Here is a 20,614-nt window from a genome sequence, read left to right as displayed (position 1 = left end):
CTCCGCCGCCACCGCCGCGCCCCTCGTCTTCACCGACCAAGGCCACTGCATCAACCTGTCTTGACCAGAAGCCTGCGGCGCACCTCTGCTGCCCACCAGCACCAGTAAGTCCTCGCTGTCCCATACCTTAGATCCACATTAGGGCTCGCGAGTTATCTGTGTTCTTCGTAGTTCATCGCGATTTCTTCACAGTTCCGCCACCGAGGTTCCTTTTGATCCAAAAACGGCACAGACTCCCTGCGGTAGTAGTTTCTCACTCATTTTTATGCTAGTAGATCCCCTTTGTCCGCAAAAAGACCTCGTTTAGAGCTTATGAACTTCTCTGTATCAGCTTTTTAGGTCTAGAAATTTTTCCTTTCTGGACGACCGTTTGATCCAAAATGATCCCTGCAATCTGTGAAACTTGTTTATGCAACACTTAGACAAAAACTGCATCTGTTAGCCATGGCGGCTCATATCGCCGGCTTAAAGAAGCCATGCTTTGTGAAATTTCCGGCTTACTCATAATAGAGTTAAATAACTTAAATTGCTTATAATACCCACGGCGGCTTAAATAACCTGACACAATTAGTCATATATCATTAGGCCCCTTCATAAACCGCCGTCCTGAATACTGAACTGAAATCTTTCTCCGGCTTAAATTTGAACTGGAAATTTTCCTTTGTCATAGGCTTCCATTTTCCACAATGCCGCCCAAGGCTCCCAAGGCGCCCATTATGTGCAACTGGGTGAGATCCAACGTTACTGATAATACCTTAGATGACTTCGTGAAAACGGGTTACCTGCCTAAGAAGGAGGTCATGTCCTATCGTGCCCCTGACCCATCCGAAGAAAGACCTCAACCAAGAGACGGAGAGGTTGTTATATTTGCTGATCACATGAGCCGGGGCTTTGCTCCTCCTGGCTCAAAATTCTTCAGAGATGTTCTGAACTTTTTTGATCTGCGACCTCAAGACATTGGGCCCAATTCCGTGTCGAACATTTGTAACTTTCAAGTGTTCTATGAGGTATACCTTGGAGAAGAACCCAGCCTGCTACTCTTTAGGGAGTTATTTTACTTGAACCGCCAGAATGAATGCGCCAACGGGCCTAGCTTGGAACTTGGTGGAATCTCAATTCAACGACGGAGAGATTGCCTCTTTCCTTATGCTGAGCCGCCAAGCCACCCAAAGGACTGGAACCAGACATGGTTCTACTGCCAAGATACTTCTCCGGCTGATGAGAACCCTCTGCCCGGCTTTCGTGCCCTGCGTCTGGAGTCAAATCACCCCCTGCCAGACAAATTATATCAAGCTGAGCGTCAACCTCTTATCCCCACCATCAACAAAATCAAAGCTCTTCTAGGAAACGGCCTTAACAGCGTTGATCTGGTCCGGGTCTGGATTGCTTGGCGGGTGATTCCTCTAAGCCGCCGCCCCGGCTTAATGTGTGATTACACGGGCCGGAAGGATGATCCTCTTCGGCACAGCCCCAACGACTTACCTGAAGACGTCGTTGATGACATGACCAAGTCCCTTCTGAACGAGAGCTTAGCAGATTGCGGGAGGACAGGCTTAAGTCCCTTCTGCAAAGCTAACCCGGCTCCGGCGGTAAGCTACTGATCTAAGCACCTTACTTTCCATTTTAACAATTTTTGTCTTAACTTCAAGAAACCTTTTGTTGCATTTTTCAGGCTAATGATAAGTTCTGGAAGGTCAGGTATGACCATGAGGCTGCTAAAAAAGCTAGGAAGGTCAAAAAAGCCGCCAGGAGAGCCGCTCCCCGCAAGAAGGGGAGTAAGCCTAGCGCCTCAGACCTGCTTCAGCTAGATGACACCTCCGAGTCAGAGGTAGCCCTTGATTCTTTAGGCTCCTCTTTTGTTTTTTGTTTGTTTTTAACCACCTTATTGACACTGATTATCAGCAGGAGGATACCGGAGCGAGTAACCCGGTGATTGAAGAGGTAACTATACTTTCCTCCGACTCGGAGCCCTTGCCAAGGCTGAAAGTCCGAAGAGTAACCCGGAAAGTAAGATTTTCACATCCTTTAGCTTATCAAGATCCTCAATTTCTTTTGAAGCGACAGATTCATGAGAGCCGTAGGCAAACCCGGACCAACAAGGATGCACACCTCTCCTCTGGCTTACCTGAAGCATCACGGAAGCGCCAGACCGAGGTTATCTCCAACTTATATCCTTTTCATCCTTTGGCGGGCGTCACCCGTCAACCACTCAATTCTTCTGATTCAAACTATCAGGAAACTTCACCTTCCTCCGGGGACTCCATGCAATCTAACTTGCCGGCTTTCAAGACCGCACCCGGGTAATGATGATCAGCTTATTTTGTGCTTATCTTACTCATGTTTTTGCACTAACCTTTTGACTTTCAGTGCACAAGCAAAGCTCAGCAAGAGGGCAAAGAAAAGTAACCCGGTCGAAGAGCCGGTCTTGACTGAACCCAACGCCTCTGCCTCTGAGCCGTCGTCTGCACCAGCTCCAGAAACCACCGCTCCAACTGAAGAACAAACCATGGAGGGTTCTGATAACCCGGAGATTCCCAGCCCAGCTCAACCGGCCGATGACCCGGATGTGGTGATTACCCGGACCGAATTTGTTGAACCGGGAAGACCCACCGTGCTGGCTAAGTGCTCTACTAAGGAGGAACTTCTGGAACGCCGCAGAGCCAGGCTGGACATTACTAACTATGCCAATCTGAGCATTGGAGATATTGTCGCTGGTTATATTAGTCAAGTGCACAACAGCCGGGACTTGGAAATTGACATGGTGAAGCAGATACAGCAAAAATCTGAGGTACAACTCTCTTGCTTACTCCATAGTCATCCTTACCATGCTAGCCCCCAAGTCTATTACTTATGATAGAATATGTTGTAGACTTAATACCGGCTTACCTGGTAACACTCAAGGGCCGGGTTAAACAGCCTAGGTGAACCGGTCTTTTACCTTATGTTTTAATCAAGTACTTGAGCAACTTTGCACATTAGCCCCCAAGTGCCAAGCACCTTTGCCTGCAAAGTGCTTGGGACTTATTTTCATGAACCGGCACTGTAAATAGAGTTTCTCAGCCTACATTAGCCCCCAAGTGCCAAGTGTCTTTGCTTGCAAAGTGCTTGGGACTTTAATGTTGCATGATAATCACTCAAACTGTAACCCGGAATTGCCTGCAAGAAACTTGAATCGGAAATCTCTGATCTGAAGAACCGCCTGAAGACTCAGGAAAATGAGACCCAGAAGGCCAATGCCAAATTTGAGTTCAGTGTCTCTGCACAAGAAAAACTGAAGAAAAAATTTGAAACAGAAAGAAAAGCCTGGGCCGATGAGAAGACTGCCTTGCTCAGCCGGGCCGAACAAGCGGAGGCTGCTCTTACTGAAAGAACCGCCGAACTCTCCGGCTTAAAACGCCATGTATCGCAGATGGTCTCCGCAATCTTCGGTAAGTTACTCTGTAAGCTTTTAATAAGTTTACATCATTCATGTCTCGTAAGCCCCACCATTGCCATCAGCTCACCTGACTTTGTTATACAGGTCCCAGAAGCTCCAATCTCAATCAGAACATGCTGACCAAGCTGAAGGCTGTTTACACCTTGGTGGAGCAACTCTACACCGGGTCACAGCGTGCTTTAGCCGTTGTGGCTCTGTCCAATGAGGTTCCCACTCACCTGGCAGACGTACTCAGGCGGCTTGCCGTACTTCCTCAACGCTTCCAAGAGCTGAGACGGGCTTCTGCAAGAGCCGGAGCTATAGCTGCTCTAAGCCGGGCCAAGGCGTTTCTACCAGAGCTAGACCCGGCCGACATCGCTCTTGGATACCCCAGCCTGAAGGAAGACGGCACCCCCTTTGACCAGAAAGACTTCGCCGCCTGTGTGAAGAGCGTGCGCCCGGTGGCCACCTTGATTGGGAATGACACATACCTTACCAAGTATCAGCCGGGCTATGACGCGGAGAATCAGAGGATCCCAACTCCATGCTATGAAGCAGTCAGCCTGATCCCTCCGACTCGTAAGCATACCTTCGCCCCAGAAGTTGACCCGGCCGGGTTAATTGATGATGAGGCTCAATTTGAAGCTTTGAGCGGCATTGACTGGAAATCATCAACCTTCCAGGTCATGGGAAGAGCTGGAGGAGCGGAGAGGGATGAGCCAGAAACTTCAACCCAACGAGCACTTTAAATTCTTAGGCGGCTCATGGTATGCTTTAAGAACAATGCCTCACCTTTTGGGCTCGGGGAGTCCTGTAATAGAGTAGGACAAACACTTAATTTTGTCGTGCCATAGTGCACATGTGCGGCGCTTAACTCTGTTGAAGCTGCTCTTTTATATTCCTCCGGGTTATGTTTGATCATTTGCTTTCCTTAAACTTAAAGAGCTGTCTTTAATTGTCCTGCATAGAAAACAAATCACAAGTCTCTAGGCGGCTTACCGCACTGAGAGTCATATATTTTACATATAACCCGGAATATGAACGAAAGTCATAAAAGACCGGCTCTCAATTATATCCTCGAGGTAACCATAATAGCATACCTGCAAGCCTTCAAGTACACTTCCGGTTTATGTGACCCAAATAATGAGGTTGAGAACTCAACTCCGGTTCAGCGGCATCGATAATGCTTATTGTGTGCTATCAACATTGTTAATCAAAGTTAAGCCGGCGGAGTAATAACCGCCCTTGCACACTGTTGATATGATCAAAAGAACTTGTTGCAAACCAAAAGATCAAAACTTAGGGGCTTCTGATTCGAATACGACCAGAGAACCGTCCCAAAGGGGTTAAGCTAAGATTCGAATGCGATCATATAGCCCCCAGTGGCTTTGGCGTTGCTGATCAAGAGGGTACCGACAGCTATGTTCTCTTTGGTTCGAATACGACCTATGTTTGAACAGGAAGCCCCCAAATGACCTTGAGAGTTGTTTAACGACGCTGATTCGAATACGATCCACGTTGGTTCCCAAAGGGGGTTGAGCTATGATTCAAATATGATCAAGAAAAACTCCCCAATGAGCTCGGCAATTTGCCAATCAAGTGGGTATCGACAGCTATGTTCTCTTTGGTTTGAATACGACCTATGTTTGAACAGGAAGCCCCCAAGTGATCATATTGTTAACGGCTAGATTCGAATACGATCATAAGCCGGATCAACCTCCAAGTGATCATGTAATGTTGTAATGGAAATAACAATAACACATCTACCTTTGGAGGAGAAAAGGACAGAGGTCCTGCTTTATTATTTATCATAATATATAGATGGCTATAGAAATATGTACATTATGAGAGCCAGTGGCTCAAGTGTAATAAGGCCAAAGCTGAGCTATGTTCCACGGCCGACGGGTTTCTTCCTCTGACTTACGTGAATCTTTGTGCTCCCGAACATCGATAAGGTAGTATGACCCGTTGTGCAAGTTCTTGCTGACCACAAAGGGCCCTTCCCAAGGCGGGGATAACTTGTGTGCATCTGTTTGATCTTGGATAAGCCGGAGCACCAGATCACCTTCCTGGAAGACCCTGGACTTAACCCGGCGGCTGTGATAGCGGCGCAGGTCTTGTTGGTAAATCGCCGAGCGAGCTGCTGCCACATCACGCTGCTCGTCCAACAAGTCAAGAGCATCTTGACGCGCCTGCTCATTATCCGCCTCAACATAAGCCGCCACTCGAGGCGAGTCATGACGGATGTTGCTAGGGAGGACCGCCTCCACTCCATAAACCATGAAGAAAGGCGTGTAACCCGTAGACCTGTTAGGAGTAGTATTGATGCTCCATAACACGGAGGGTAACTCCTCCACCCAACAACTCGGCGTCCGTTGCAAAGGGACCAAAAGCCGGGGCTTGATGCCCTTCAAGATTTCCTGATTGGCTCTCTCAGCTTGACCATTGGATTGAGGGTGAGCCACTGATGAAACATCAAGCCGAATATGCTCTCGTTGACAAAACTCCTCCATGGCGCCTTTAGACAGATTGGTACCATTGTCAGTTATAATGCTGTGTGGAAAACCAAAGCGAAATATCACCCTCTTCATGAACTGAACCGCTGTGGCTGCGTCACACTTACTAACTGGCTCTACTTCAACCCACTTTGTGAACTTGTCGACCGCCACCAAGAGGTGGGTCTTCTTATCCTTGGATCTTTTAAAAGGCCCAACCATATCAAGCCCCCAGACCGCAAATGGCCAAGTAATTGGAATCATCCTCAATTCTTGAGCCGGCACATGAGCCCGTCGCGAGAACCTCTAGCAACCGTCACATTTACTGGCCAAATCCTCTGCATCAGCATGAGCCGTCAGCCAATAAAAACCATGACGAAAAGCCTTGGCCACAAGGGATTTTGAGCCGGCATGATGGCCACAATCCCCCTCGTGAATTTCACGTACTTGACCTTCCTCAGGGGAAACATAACGCTGGAAAGTTCCAGTGACACTGCGACGATGCAGCTCGCCATTGATAATTATCATTGACTTAGACCGCCGGGTTATTTGTCTAGCCAAAGTTTCATCCTCAGGCAATTCTCCCCGGGTCATGTAAGCCAAGTATGGTACTGTCCAGTCTGGGGTAATGTGGAGAGCCGCCACCAACTGTGCCTCCGGGTCAGGAACAGCCAAGTCTTCCTCTGTAGGCAACTTAACAGAAGGGTTATGCAAAATGTCCAAGAAAGTATTAGGCGGCACCGGCTTTCGCTGAGAGCCCAGCCGGCTCAATGCATCAGCCGCCTCGTTCTTCCTGCGATCGATGTGCTCTACTTGGTAACCCTGAAAATGTCCAGTAATGGCATCAACTTCACGGCGATAAGCCGCCATGAGAGGGTCCTTGGAATCCCACTTGCCTGACACTTGTTGGGCCACTAAATCTGAGTCGCCAAAGCACCTTACCCGGCTCAAGCTCATCTCCTTAGCCATCCGAAGACCATGGAGCAAGGCCTCGTACTCAGCCGCATTGTTAGTACAGGGAAACATCGACCGTACCACATAGCAAAACTTGTCACCTCGAGGGGAAGTTAATACAACTCCAGCCCCCGAGCCCTCCAATTGCCTAGACCCGTCGAAGTGAATAGTCCAGTATGTATTATCCGGTTTCTCTTCAGGCACCTGCAGCTCTGTCCAATCGTTGATGAAATCCACCAATGCTTGAGATTTGATAGCAGTGCGCGGCACGTATTTCAGACCATGAGGCCCAAGTTCTATAGCCCACTTAGCCACTCTTCCTGTGGCTTCTCTGTTTTGGATGATATCTCCTAGGGGAGCAAAACTAACCACAGTGATAGGGTGACCCTGGAAATAATGCTTAAGCTTCCGGCTTGCCATGAATACCCCATAAACAAGCTTCTGCCAATGTGGATACCGTTGTTTGGACTCAATGAGTACTTCGCTTGACGTAGTAAACCGACCGCTGAACCGGATACTCCTTACCCGCTTCCTTACGCTCCACCACCACAGCCACACTGACGGCTCGTGTGTTAGCGGCTACATACAGCAATAAGGGCTCCTTGTCAACAGGAGCAGCAAGGACTGGGGGCTCAGCCAGCTGTCTCTTCAAATCCTCAAAAGCAGCATTAGCAGCATCATTCCAGATAAAGTCATCTGTTTTCTTCATCATCTGGTACAGTGGCATGGCCTTTTCACCCAAGCGGCTTATAAACCGGCTCAAAGCAGCGATGCGACCCGCCAGACGCTGGACGTCGTTTATGCACGCCGGCTTAGCCAGAGAGGTGATTGCTTTGATCTTTTTCGGGTTAGCTTCAATGCCTCTGTGAGAAACCAGAAAACCCAAGAGCTTGCCTGCGGGAACACGAAAAACACAATTGGCCAGGTTAAGCATCATCTTGTAAACCTGGAGATTATCAAAGGTTTCTCTAAGATCATCTACCAAGGTCTCCTTCTCCCTGGATTTAACCACGATATCATCCACATAGGCATGAACGTTGCGCCCAATCTGGTTATGAAGACAATTCTGCACGCAACGCTGGTAAGTCGCCTGTGCACTCTTGAGCCCAAAAGGCATAGACACATAATAGAAGGCTCCAAAGGGAGTGATGAACGCCGTCTTCTCCTGGTCCTTAACTGCCATTTTAATCTGATGGTATCCAGAATAAGCATCCAAAAAACTTAAGTGCTCACAACCCGCCGTAGCATCAATAATTTGATCAATATAGGGGAGAGCAAAAGGATCAGCCGGACAAGCCTTGTTTAAATCCGTGTAGTCCACACACATCCGCCAGGTGCCGTTCTTCTTGAGCACGAGCACCAGGTTAGCTAACCATTCTGGATGAAAAACTTCAACAATAAACCCGGCCGCCAAGAGCCGGGCTACCTCCTCACCAATGGCTTTCCGCCTCTCCTCATTAAACCGCCGGAGGAATTGCCTGACCGGCTTAAATTTCGGATCAATATTGAGAGTGTGCTCAGCGAGTTCTCTAGGTACACCCGGCATGTCAGAAGGTTTCCATGCAAAAATGTCCCTGTTCTCACGGATGAACTCGATGAGCGCGCCTTCCTATTTCGGATCCAGATTGGCACTGATGCTGAACTGCTGAGATGAATCACCTGGAACAAAGTCAACAAGTTTAGTCTCATCAGCTGACTTAAATTTCATTACCGGCTTATGCTCCGTGGTTGGCTTTTTCAAAGACGTCATATCTGCCGGGTCAACATTGTCCTTGTAAAACTTCAACTCCTCTGTTGCACAAACAGATTCAGCGTAAGCCGCGTCACCTTCCTCACACTCCAAGGCTATCCTTCGGCTGCCATGAACCGTGATGGTCCCATTGTGACCCAGCATCTTGAGCTGCAAATACACGTAACACGGCCGTGCCATGAACTTGGCGTAAGCCGGCCGCCCAAATAAAGCATGATACGGACTTCTTATCTTAACCACCTCAAAGGTTAGTTTTTCCGCCCTGTAGTTGTACTCATCTCCAAAGGCCACTTCCAGCTCGATCTTACCGACTGGATATGCCGACTTGCCGGGCACCACGCCATGGAAAACAGTATTGGACTGACTGAGGTTTTTATCAGTTAAACCCATACGACGGAAGGTCTCATAATAGAGGATGTTGATGTTGCTGCCTCCGTCCATGAGCACTTTAGTGAATTTATATCCCCCAACCTGAGGAGCCACCACCAAGGCCAGGTGACCCGGATTATCAACCCGGGGAGGATGATCTTCCCTACTCCCCACAATAGGCTGCTCAGACCATCTTAAATAGCGTGGAACCGCCGGCTCAACAGCATTCACAGCCCTTTTATGGAGCTTCTGCTCTCGCTTGCACAGACTGGTAGTAAACACATGATACTGCCCGCCATTGAGCTGCTTTGGATTGGTCTGGTATCCCCCCTGCTGCTGCTGCTGATGACCCTGGCCGGACTGCTGATTAAAGCCCCCTTGAACATTCTGAGAATTGGAATTTGAACCGCCGCCCGGGCCATGAAAGCCGTCGGCGCCTGAGCCGCCGCCCGGGCCACTGTTGCCATTGAAAGCATTGGAATTTTTAAAGTCCTTCATGATTGCGCAGTCCTTCCATAGATGAGTGGTCGGCTTTTCCCTAGAGCCATGCCTTGGACAAGGCTCATTCAACAGCTGCTCAAGTGTCGAGCCTGACCCGCTGGCACGGGGAGGTGGTCTCCCCTTACGCCGGTGGTTGTTACCCTGTGAATTGGCGTTGGCCACAAACTCCATACTGCCATCAGCCTTACGCTTGTTACCTCCCTGGTTCGCCGGGTTATGCTGGGGGCCCTTGCCATTGCCATTCCGTTTTCCCTTCCCTGTCCTTTCATCATCCGACGTGGGATCCTTGGTACTATCAGAATCGGCGTACTTGACCAGAGCCGCCATCAACGTACCCATATCATTGCAATCGCGCTTGAGCCGCCCGAGCTTCATCTTCAGGGGCGCAAAACAACAATTCTGCTCTAACATTAAGACCGCAGAGCCGGCATCCATCTTATCAGATGAATGTATTATTTCTTTGACCCGGCGAACCCAATGGGTTGTAGACTCACCCTCCTGCTGCTTGCAGTTAGTCAAATCCACAATTGACATAGATTGCCTACATGTATCTTTGAAGTTTTGGATGAACCGGGCTTTCAGCTCAGCCCAAGACTCGATAGAGTTAGGCGGCAGTCCTTTCAACCAAGTGCGGGCAGTCCCATCTAACATCATGGTGAAGTACTTGGCCATTGCTGCTTCACTGACCTCCAGCAACTCCATAGCCATCTCGTAACTCTCGATCCATGCCCCGGGTTGTAAATCAGCCGTGTAATTAGGTACCTTCCTAGGCCCTTTGAAATCCTTGGGCAGACGTTCATTACGGAGAGCCGGCACCAGACAAGGAACACCTCCAGTCCTCGTAGGTATACCCGCGTCGATAGAAGCCGTCAACTGAGGCGCCTGCTCCGCCTCTTGCCGTGCTCTGTCTTGGTCTACCGTGTTAAAGGCTCCATTATGAGCCGGGCCGTGGCCAGGAGGCAAGTCACGGCGTCGGACATTGCTTGAGCCGGTTGCTGAGACCATGTGCCTGCTATAACTCGGGCTTCGGCCTGGACGAGGGGTTGAATGAATCCTATCCCGGCTATAAGAATATGCCTCCTGTTGCGCCAGAGTCGTCTGAAGAAGTTCTCTGGCCCGGCGGGTTTCGACCGCCGTTGGAGAGTCGCCATCGATTGGGAGAGCCGCCAGTCGCGCCGCCGCGGCGACCATGTTTTCCAACGGGTTGGCATAATGACCCGGTGGTATTGGCACGTACTGAGGCGGGGCAGTGTTCACCCGGGGAGGCCCCATCACTTGGGGCTGAATTGGCGTTCCAGCCCCGGGCGCCGTGATCTCTGGCGGATTACTAGGCCCTGCACCAGGCGTGTTGAAGAGGTTTCGAGGATCGTAAACCAGAGGGAGTCGAGATTGAGCCTTTTGATGCCTCCTCCTCATGATCTCATTGGACGCGTTCTGATCCATTGTGAGCTGGAAAGACTGCGCCTGAATCAGCTGAGTCTGGGCATCGAGAGCCGCCCTCTCTGCAGCCATCCTGATCCCTTCCGCCGCCAGATCCTCCTTGGCTTTTGCTAGATCCAGCTTTAACTGTGCCACCTCCGCATCATGCCGGGCTTGATCTGTTGGGGCGACCGTGGCGGTTAACAGGGCCGTCATCTTGTCTGTGAGATCCATCAGCACCTGAGCCGGCGAGTGCACAGGGCCTCCTGCCCCAGTGGCGGAGTTTTGAACAGGTTGTGCGCCGGCCATGAAGATTCCAACCCGGCTCGGCGGCTCAAAGGGGTCCGGAATACTGTTGCCATCGGAACAACCCCTGAGCCTGCCATCTTTAAGTTGATATAACGAGTTTGACTCATCCGTGGACGACTCACCGTTAGAGCAGGCGGCCGTCTCATCGCCAGATCTAGATCCTTCAGAGAGTCCTCCATGGACGCATCCCACGAAAGCACGCTTCAAGGCAGGCAGAGCCCGGGCGGGTCGTGCACGCTGAGCCGTCTCGATGAGATCGGCGCAGAGGTCTGGCTCAGGGCCCGGCTCACCAATCTTGCCAATGAAGACATGGATTCCGCTGAAGGGGGCCCGGTACCCGTACTCGATTGAGCCGGCGTCGGGGCCCCAGTTTGCATCGTCGATGTAGAGCTTGCCGCGGCGACTCTTGGTCATTCGGCCCACAGCGTATCCCTTGAGCCCTTCGAAGCTGCCCTTCAAGAACTCAAATCCAACGTCCGCTGGCCCCACGGTGGGCGCCAACTATCGTGGAATCGTCACGGCAGATGTCCTCGTGCAAGGACTTAGTCGTGGAGCCATCGCAGCTAGGAAGCTTAAAGGGGTTAAGCGGGACAAGGAACATGAGGATTATACTGGTTCGGCCCCTTACGGTGAAGGTAAAAGCCTACGTCCAGTTGAGGTGGTATTACTTAGGGTTTCGATGACCAGGGAGCTTAATCGCTATGCCTGGCTCTCGATCTGTTGTCTCTCGTCCTGAACCGCCGCCGGGTCGTCCCTTTATATAGAGAGGTTGATGCCCAGCGGCTCTCAGAGTCCCGGCCGGCTTATAACAGTATCCGGCTCGGACTCTTAACTACTCTTGCCTTACATTACAAGTCTTGCCATAACGGCGGTTTATCACTACGAGCCTTAAGCCGCCTCCGGGTCTTAAGCCCATTATTGATCCGCCATCCTCAAGCTTGGTACTGGGCTTCACGTGATGATCATTATGACGTAACCCGGCCCCTCCTGGGCGGGTGACTCTAATGGTTATATCCTCAACATAACCCATACAAAAGTGCTTCATATTCCGCTTCGTTATTGGAGGAATCAAAGTGAATCTGGAGAACATATCTGAGCTTGTCTCCTCGGGGGGATACCAGTACCACCCCAGCACCGGAACCATTCAGCTTCTTGGAACCATCAAAGAACATGGTCCAGTGCTCCGAGTGGATTTGAGTCGGCACTTGCTGTTCGATCCACTCGGCGAGGAAATCTGCTATTGCTTGGGACTTGATAGCTTTCTTTGCCTCAAACTTAATATCCAAGGGAAGGAGTTCAATCGCCCACTTTGCCACTCGATCAGTTGCATCTCTGTTGTTCAGAATCTCTGATAATGGGTCGCTGACGACTGTAATGGAGTGGTCAGAGAAATAATGTGCAACCTTCTTTGTGGTCATATAAATCCCATAAACAAGCTTCTGATAATGTGGATATCTTTGCTTTGATGGGGTCAAAACTTCAGAAACATAATATACTGGGCACTGAACTTTATAGGCTTTTCCTTCCTCTTCCCGTTCGACCGTAAGTACTGTACTAACAACTTGTCCAGTGGATGCAATGTAAAGCAGTAAAGGCTCTTTGCTAATGTAACACCCCGGATGTAACTTTCCATATTTGTAACTCCAACTCTTGCCATTTTCGGCTATGTGTTATGATATTCCCTTCGTGGTCGGGTTTTGTCTTTCGTTTTGCATTTTGTTCATGTCATGCATCCCATATCATGTCATCATGTGCATCTCATTTGCATACGTGTTCGTCTCATGCATCCGAGCATTTTCCCTGTTGTCCGTTTTGCAATCCGACACTCCCACATGCACCGGCGCACCCCTCTTGTTTCTTTTCGTGAGCGGGTGTTAAACGTTCTCGGAATGGACCGAGGTTTGCCAAGTGGCCTTGGTATACCACCGGTAGACCACCTGTCAAGTTTCGTTCCATTTGGAGGTCGTTTGATACTCCAACGGTTAACCGGGTAACCGCAAAGTCCTTTTGTGTGTTGCAGCAAAACACCCCTCCAAACAGCCCAACAACCCATCTAAGTCACTTCCATGCTCTAGGTCGTTCGATCACGATCGTGTGGGCGAAAATCTCACTCCATTTGGAGTCTCCTAGCTCCCTCTACCTATATAAACACCCCTCCCCCGAAAATTTCGGATCAATTCCACCCTAACCCTAGCCTTCGTCCTCCGTGCGCCGCCGGACACGTCCGGTCCACGCCGGACAAAAATCCCGCCGCCGCCCTCGCCCAACCGGGAGCCGCCACCTGTCGCCGCCGTCTTCCCCCACCGCGCCGCCGCCCGTCTCCTCCCGCGGGAGCCGCGCCCGACCGCGCCTCCGTCCGTCGCCGCCGCGTCGCCGGATCCCGCCGCCCGTCCGGTCGCCAGCCAGATCCGCCCATCTCCGACCCCGACTCTGGCGCTCCTCCTCCGCCTCTTCTCCTCCATCTCCGGCGAGCCCCGGTCGCCTCAAGCCCGTCCTCGATCCGTGCGTCAGATCTGGATCCCTAGGTTGACTTCTCCCTCCCCTCAAATTCTCTAAGTCCCGAGATATTGCATTATGTGCTCATGTTCATTGCATCATATCTCATTGCATACTGCTCCGTTTTGCGTGCATGATATATAGAAATGTTCACCTCGAGATGCTCTTCATTTTGTTCCATTATGCCATGCCCGTTTGAGTTCATCTTGATGCCCAAATCTCTGGTGCAAGGCTATATGATGTTTACTGCTGTTACTTATCAGAACTTGGTGTTTTGTTATTTTTGCTACATTTGATGTGTGCATCTTATGGGCATGAGCTCTACAGGTGTTTTGATCTATGACATGCTATATTTACAGAGGTGTGTGCCATGTATTTTTGTGATCTATGTGGTGACTAGCACAAGCATGTAAACTAGACTTCGTGATGTTTCTGTTTTCAGGGACTTAAAATTTTGCTAAGTCTGTTACTGCTGTTATTTTGTTGCCATGTATCCATGTGTCTACAGTGAGATCCATGCTTATTTTGGGCATGTTCAGTAAGGATGTTTTGTATATATAGTTGTGTTATATCCATCCATGCCCCTGTTTGTAATTATGGAGTGCCCTAGCATGTCTTAATCTTGCTCTACTTTTGCTATAAAATATTCCTGGCAGATTGTTAACATGATATTCAATTTTGCCAAGGTTGTTGTAGTTGATCCATACATGCTATGAACTTGATCTTGCCATGGATAGCTTCATAAACATGCCATCTTGCTGTAGGTATGCTTTCTTTGTCATTCATTGCTTTGTGATGAGTGAATCAAGCTCACCAAGATGCCTTCATAATTCTGTTTACTGCCATGCTCTGTTTTCTGCTAAGTCTGAAATCTGTTAACAAAATTTGCTATGTTTACATGAGTGCCATCATATCTTCTGATCCTTTTTGGCTCATGGTCGGTAAGGGACTTTTGTTCTATGCATTTAGTAGATCCATGCCATGCCTTGTTTTGCTATGTTAAGTTCCTGTAGCATGTTTATTGCTTGCTCTGAACATTGCTACCTGATGCTGTTTCAGCCATGTCCAGTAATTTCACCAAGTCTGTGAAGCTGATATCTTTTGCATTTTTGCCATGCTTGTTTGAACCTGTTATTGTGTGATCTAGCCGTAGCTCAGTATTCATCTTTTGTCAAGCATCTCCTGTAGATCACTGCCATATGCTTTGTTGCTATGTTGGGGTACTGTAGCTTAGTTACTTGATGTATTCTAAGTGCTATCATGCTGTTAATCGCAGATTCGTGTCATTCTTGTTTTGCTTGCCATTTGCAAACCGTGCATCCGTTTCCGGTGATCTTTATATCGATTTCGACCGAAATCATCTCATCTTTCCAGTGGTATACTTGGTTTGCCAAGTTACTGCCTTGTTCATCCTTTTTCTTCCGGAGCACGCATACGCATCGCATATCATATCTCGCATATCATTCATGTATTGCATCATGTTGCTTATGCTTTTCCCGTGATTGATTGTGGTTCCATTGCTTGTATTCTTGTTGTCGGTAGAGCCGGGAGACGAGTTCGTGAACGAGAAACCTGTTGAGTACGCTTACGAGGATCAAGCTTTCGACAACTCTGAGAACCTTGCAGGCAAGATGACCATACCCTCGAAATCACTTCTATCTTTGCTTTGCTAGTTGTTCGCTCTATTGCCATGCTGCGCTACCTAACACTTGCTATATCATGCCTCCCATATTGCCATGTCAAGCCTCTAACCATCCTTTCCTAGCAAACCGTTGTTTGGCTAAGTTACCGCTTTTGCTCAGCCCTTCTTATAGCGTTGCTAGTTGCAGGTGAAGTTGAAGTTGATTCCATGTTGGAACATGGATATTTTTTGGAATATCACAATATCTCTTATTTAATTAATGCATATATATATTTGGTAAAGGGTGGAAGGCTCGGCCCTATGCCTGGTGTTTTGTTCCACTCTTGCCGCCCTAGTTTTCCGTCATACCGGTATTATGTTCCTTGAGTTTGTGTTCCTTACGCGGTTGGGTGATTTATGGGACCCCCTTGACAGTTCGCCTTGAATAAAACTCCTCCAGCAAGGCCCAACCTTGGTTTTACCATTTGCCACCTAAGCCTTTTTCCCTTGGGTTTTCGCGAGCCCGAGGGTCATCTTTATTTAACCCCCCGGACCAGTGCTCCTTCGAGTGCTGGCCCAAACTGGGCGATGTCCGGCGCCCCCTGGGAAACCAGGGTCTATGCCAACCCGATGTCTTGCCCATCCGGTGTGCCCTGAGAACGAGATATGTGCAGCTCCTATCGGGATTTGTCGGCACATTCGGGTGGCTTTGCTGGTCTTGTTTTACCATTGTCGAAATGTCTTGTAAACCGGGATTCCGAGACTGATCGGGTCTTCCCGGGAGAAGGTTTATCCTTCGTTGACCGTGAGAGCTTATAATGGGCTAAGTTGGGACACCCCTGCAGGGTATTATCTATCGAAAGTCATGCCCGCGGTTATGAGGCAGATGGGAATTTGTTAATGTCCGGTTGTAGAGAACTTGACACTTGACTTAATTAAAATACATCAACCGTGTGTGTAGCCGTGATGGTCTCTTCTCGGCGGAGTCCGGGAAGTGAACACGGTTTGAGTTATGTATGAACGTAAGTAGCTTCAGGATCACTTCTTGATCATTTCTAGCTTCGCGACCGTTGCGTTGCTTCTCTTCTCGCTCTCATTTGCGTATGTTAGCCACCATATATGCTTAGTGCTTGCTGCAGCTCCACCTCATTACACCATCCTTTCCTATAAGCTTAAATAGTCTTGATCTCGCGGGTGTGAGATTGCTGAGTCCTCATGACTCACAGATTCTACCAAAACAGTTGCAGGTGCCGACGATACCAGTGCAGATGACGCAACCGAGCTCAAGTGGGAGTTCGACGAGGAACGTGGTCGTTACTATGTTTCGTTTCCTGATGATCAGTAGTGGAGCCCAGTTGGGACGATCGGGGATCTAGCATTTGGGGTTATCTTATTTTCATTTGGATTTGACCGTAGTCGGTCTATGTGTGGATTTTGGATGATGTATGAATTATTTATGTATTGTGTGAAGTGGCGATTGTAAGCCAACTCTCGTTATCCCATTCTTGTTCATTACATGGGATTGTGTGAAGATGACCCTTCTTGCGACAATACCTACAATGCGGTTATGCCTCTAAGTCGTGCCTCGACACGTGGGAGATATAGCCGCATCGTGGGCGTTACAGCTGATTGGGGCAGCAAGCACCGGCTGGGTGGAAAGCAGGGCTTTGAGCTCTACAAATGCTGCATCAGCTTCAGGAGTCCACTCAAACTTATCAGACTTCTTCATTAGTCGGTAAAGAGGCAATGCCTTTTCACCGAGGCGAGAAATGAATCGACTTAAGGCGGCCAAACAACCTGTAAGCTTCTGGGCATCGTGCACACGCACAGGGCGCTTCATTCGGAGAATGGCACCAACTTTCTCTGGGTTAGCATCGATCCCTCGTTCGGAAACGAGGAAACCGAGTAATTTTCCGCCCGGAACTCCGAATGTGCACTTTGATGGATTAAGCTTGATATCATACCTTCTGAGGTTGGAAAAAGTTTCAGCAAGGTCAGCCAACAAGTCGGAACCTTTACGTGACTTGACCACAATGTCATCCATGTATGCTTCCACATTCCGACTGATTTGAGTGAGTAAACACTTCTGAATCATCCTCATGAATGTGGCTCCAGCATTCTTCAGACCGAATGGCATGGTGACATAACAGAAGCACCCGAATGGAGTGATGAAAGCTGTTTTTATCTCATCGGGTCCATACAGTCGGATCTGATGATACCCGAAATAAGCGTCCAAAAAGGACAAGCGCTCACACCCTGCAGTCGAGTCGACAATTTGATCGATGCGGGGGAGAGGAAAGTGATCTTTCGGGCAGGCCCGATTGATATGTTTGAAGTCAATGCACATGCAAAGTGAGTCGTCCTTCTTGGGGACCATGACAACATTGGCTAACCACTCAGAGTGGTAAATCTCTCGGATAAACTCAGCTGCTAGGAGTCGAGCCACTTCTTCACCGATTGCTTTTCTCTTCTGCACGGCGGACCGTCGAAGGTGTTCTTTGACCGGTTTCACTTTTGGGTCAACTCGCAAACGGTGCTCAGCCAGCCCCCTGGGAACACCTGGCATGTCAGAAGGTTTCCATGCAAAGATGTCCCAGTTCTCACGGAGGAACTGGATGAGCGCCTCTTCCTATTTGGAGTCGAGTGTTGTCGAGACATGAGTCGGAGCAGCATTGGGATCGGTCGGGTGAATATGAATCGGCTTCGTTTCACCAGACGACTGAAATGCTGAATCCATGGCAGGCTTCTTAGCTCGCAACAAATCACTCGGATCTGCATTTTTCTGATACTCCTGTAATTCCACAACTACCATTTGTGCATCGATGATCTTTGAGCCCTTCTGGAAGCACTCTTCTGCCTTCTTCCGATTGCCAGTGATGGTAATCACTCCTTTAGGACCAGGCATCTTCAATTTAAGGTAAACGTAACATGGTCGAGCCATGAAACGTGCATAAGCCGGCCTGCCCAGAATAGCATGATAAGCACTCTGGAAATCGACGACTTCAAACGTCAACTTTTCCTTGCGATAATTCTTGGAATCACCGAAAACCACATCGAGGGCGATCTGGCCGAGTGACTCAGCCTTCTTGCCAGGAATAACCCCATGGAAACTCATATTGCTTTCACTGAGTCTGGACATCAGAATGCCCATTCCTTTCAAGGTCTCCGCATACATTATGTTCAGACCACTGCCACCATGCATCCATCAGAACCTTAGTCAACCGAGTGCCTTCGACGACTGGGTCAACCACCAACGCTTGCCTCCTAGGGGTGGCTATGTGTGTCGGGTGATCAGACTGGTCGAATGTAATGGCGGTCTGGGACCACTTTAAATAACTGGGCGTCGCCGGAGCGACCATGTTCACTTCTCTGTTGATGACTTTCAGTCGACTCTTGCTCTCAACATCAGCGAAAATCATCAGAGTGGAATTGACGTGGGGGTAACCATCATCGTCCTCTTCCTTATCCTCAACTTTGTCTGATTCTTTCTCCTTTTCTTTGGGATGTTTCTCTCGGAACTGTTGGATTAGGAGCCGACATTGTCGAGTGGTGTGTTTCGGGTAAATGAGATTACCCTCCTCATCTTTTTTGATGTGAATGTGGCATGGTAAATCCAACACATCATTTCCGTCTTGATCTTTTACTTTCTTGGGGTTCCATGGCCCTTTAGGCTTCCCCTTGAACTTTCCTTGAGTCACGGCTAAGGTTTCTCCAGGAGCAGCTGGCTCGGCTTTGCGCTTCTGCTTCCGACTGGAGTTCCCTCCCCCGGTTTCGTGGGCGACTGTTTTGTGCTTGCCACTCCGGAGCCGATCTTCTTCTTCACCATTAGCATACTTGGTGGCAATTTCCATCATTCGACTCAGAGACATATTTCCGGTCTGACCGAACTTCAGATTCAATTCTCGATACTTGACGCCTTCCTTGAAGGCACAAACTGCTTGGTGATTAGACACATTCTCCACCGTGTGGTGCAACGTGATCCACCTCTGGATATAATCTCTCAAAGTTTCATTCGACTTCTGCACACAAGACTGTAGCTCAGTTAGCCCCGCTGGTCATTTGCATGTACCCTCAAATGTTCTGACAAACACTCGGGCAAGCTCTTACCAACTGTAAATACTGCCAGGTGCTAACTGATTCAACCACGCTCTGGCCGAACCCTCTAACATCAAAGGCAGGTGCTTCATGGCCACTTCGTCATTGCCACCACCAATCTGCACAGCCACTCGGTAGTCCTCAAGCCAAGTGTCAGGCTTGGACTCACCAGTGAATTTGCTGACTCCAGTCGCCAACCTGAAGTTGGGAGGAATCACTGCTGCTCTGATGGCTCTGCTGAAACACTCGGGACCCGAAACATGCACCCTGCTGCCGGTCGGGTAATCTCTATCGTGGCCATCTCTATGTGCTCTGTTCCTGTCAACCAAACCTTGAACGAGAATGGATCTCGCGTCAAAGCCTGGCTCCCAGGGGTTGACTAGAGTCCTTCGCCCACCACTGTGAGGGCGCCTGTCATCGTGTTGCCGAGGTGCGTATGACCCACTCCTTGGGGAAGGCGTGGGCACTCGGCGACGATCATCGTGGTCGAGTCGGTGATCATACTGCTCACGGTTTCTGTACAGATCTCGTCGGTCTCCATGTCTCTCACGCCTCGGGGGCGATCTTGGACTGTGAGCCGACTGGACTGTGTCTGCTACCACGGATCTGCTGTGGATCCTATTCCGCGACTGAGATACTGCCGTGTTTTGTTCTCCTGCTGCCCGGAGTAAAGCCCTGATCTGCATCAAACCTCTGCCAGCTTCTGACTGGGAAGGCTGGATCGACTCTGCTATTCGGGCTGCAGCTGTGAGATTCTGAATCAGAGTTTGGTATACCTGAGTAGGAGGCAGAAAAAGTTGTCGTCGACTGGACTCAGGAATCCGCTGCCGAGCACGCTCGTCGAGTGCGTGCTGGAGATTCTCCAGTCGAGTGCGCTCAGCCAAGTTGGCCAGGCGCACCTCCTCCAAGGCTCGGGCCTCGGGGGTTTCTCCAATGATAGGAGTGTGAAGTGTATCCATGTTGCTGCGGCGAAGCTCTTCCCTCTGCTGCGAAGAGAGGGGCTCAGGGTGGTACTTCTCGTGGGCACGCGACGAATCGCCTCCGCCGTCGCCACCATCCTCGCGGGGGAAGCCAGGAGGACTGCGCGGTCCGTTGACCATCAGGACTTCCGCCGCGGGGTCACTACTGTCGCACTCGGACGCAGTCTCAACGGAGCCAGTCGAACAGGCCGTAGAGAGTTTCGTCGGGCT

Source organism: Aegilops tauschii, chromosome 7, assembly GCF_002575655.3.
Source record: "Aegilops tauschii subsp. strangulata cultivar AL8/78 chromosome 7, Aet v6.0, whole genome shotgun sequence".
In the NCBI taxonomy this organism is placed as follows: Eukaryota; Viridiplantae; Streptophyta; class Magnoliopsida; order Poales; family Poaceae; genus Aegilops; species Aegilops tauschii.
This window is presented reverse-complemented; position numbering follows the sequence as displayed.